Genomic DNA, 2,393 nt, shown 5'->3' on the forward strand with positions numbered 1-2,393 from the left:
GTGTGAGTGTGTGTGTGTGTGTGTGTGTGTGTGTGTGTTTGTGTGTGTGTGTGCTTTCGTCTCGACTTTCTTCCCTCACCCCTTCACCTCCTTTGCCACGCAAAAGTTTTGGATATTTGCCACAGACTAATTCTAATCCGTGAATAGGATGTATAATGTGGTAAGGAAAGCAAAGATGCCCTCCTACATTGCTAGAGAGCAGGAAAGGGTGTAAAAGGAGACAATCTTAGATAAGAAAAAATTCATTTGATATCCGGATTCAAACCCGGGACCTATTGAACGAGAGGCGAACACCTTAACATTTCCCCCCAAATAATTCGCGTTTATCTCTGAAAATAAGCTGCTAAATAAAAAAACCCTAACCCTAACCCTATTCGATACCTCTACATTCGATACCTCTATTGCCAGGTCATTCTTTCGATATCTCGAATGCCCGATTAATTTCGATACCTCCAGTGCCTGTTGTTTATTCGATATTTCCCTTGCCCCCACGATATTCGATACATCCCATTCATTACGACCCCTGCCTGTTCAGTCATTATTCGATACCTGTATTGCCAGGTCATTTCTTGATATCTCGAATGCCCGATTAATTTCGATACCTCCAGTGACTGATGATTATTCGATACTTTCTTTGCTTTTACGATATTCGATACATCCCTGCCCATTCATTATTCAGTACGACCTTTGCCTGTTCAGTACATCACTGGGTAACATTATTCGATACCACCTTGGCCAGTGTATCTGGTATCTCCTGATATGAGTGATAAATCCTCACCTGGACTATAGTCGATACTTTCAGTCATGTCATTATTCGATACCTCCCCGTAATTAGTACGTTATTATTCAATACTTATCTGTAATAAGTACATACCTTCTTACCTTGTGATTATTCGGTACCTTCTTTCCGGCCAATAATCGATACCACCTATGTCTCGTCAGTATTCGAAAGCACATTTGCCTAGTCATTCGATGCCATTCAGTCTCCCTTGCAATCGTTATTTAATACTTTCTTCGCCTAATCTATCAATACCAAACCAGTCATTATTCGATTTACCTTCTTCGGTCTTTATTTTTTAAACCTCAACACCTGCTTAACTTTAATAACTAATTGACACGAAATTGAAACTTTCAATGTTATTAACATTGTATGGATATGATTATCACCGTTTATACATGTGTGCTTATTATTTGACAATTATTTTCAATGTATATAGTATAATATATAATTCCTAGGCGTCATCATTCGACCATTATTCACGATGTGTATATAGTAACAAGCAAGTCACAATCTTTGGCTGTTATCATTCAATGCAAACTGTGACCTTCAAGTCAAGTTATTAGATTCTTTGTTGATTGATTTTTTGTCCATTGACATTTTTTAATTTCCCCCCAATTTAATGAATTAGCAGAATGCCGCCACAGTGGCGAGCACAAGACGTGAAGTGAAGTGACAAGATACCACCTTACATATCATATTCATTGATCAAGTATCACGACTTGTTTATATAGACCGTGTACTAAAAATTATATTATATTATGGTTTTGCTTAGAATTTTTTCTCTCTGTCATTTTGTTCATTTTGTAAAAGGTGTTTTCTAAGGGCTTACTAAGATTTGAAGCATTTTCTAATTTTCGACATTTAAAAGTTATTATGCTAGATTCGTCTTTCACTTATTAAAGCGTCTTTTCTAATTTTCTGTTAACCGTTGTTTAACAAGACTTTTAAAGGTAATTGTTTCCCTTACTCAAGCAGTTATTTCGGGTTGCTGTTACCTACTTCATAAAGAGGACTCCTCTTGTATTGTGACTGAGTGTTCTACCTTCAAAATAATATCAATTGCGTTTTGTTTCTTCTAAGTCTTAAACAATTTACTTGTCAGGTGATGTTATGTTGTTTTTAAAAAAAACTTTTAGACCAAACGATTGTTAACGAGACTTGTGGAGTAAGGGCTGGAGATGAAGGGAAATGACTGAGGAAATGGCTTTTGGGAGAATACTTTACAAAGATTTATGGAACCTGGAGCCTTTATCCGAGTATTCCATTTATTATTACGTGTGGACTCTCGTCTCTTCTTCATATTATTATTCTCCGCTGAGGTCATCGAGAACGAGAAAGAAGAAGAAGAAGACCGCTGAGGCTGTCGTCACGCTTGTTGAATGCTTTTTCTAGTATCGACACACAGACTACCGTGGTGTTCGCAACACCCGCAGTGAGATGTGTGGTCGGTCAGATATATAGATTGTCTACCTGGTCTGTCTGTAGAACGGTTTGGACATCTGTCATCACTACCAGCAGACAGTATAGAGGAGAGAGTCCACTCTCTCTGTCTTTCTCTCTCTGCCCACCCCTCTCTAACACACTCACACACACACACACACACACACACACA

Source organism: Aplysia californica, unplaced genomic scaffold, assembly GCF_000002075.1.
Source record: "Aplysia californica isolate F4 #8 unplaced genomic scaffold, AplCal3.0 scaffold00687, whole genome shotgun sequence".
Lineage (NCBI taxonomy): Eukaryota > Metazoa > Mollusca > Gastropoda > Aplysiida > Aplysiidae > Aplysia > Aplysia californica.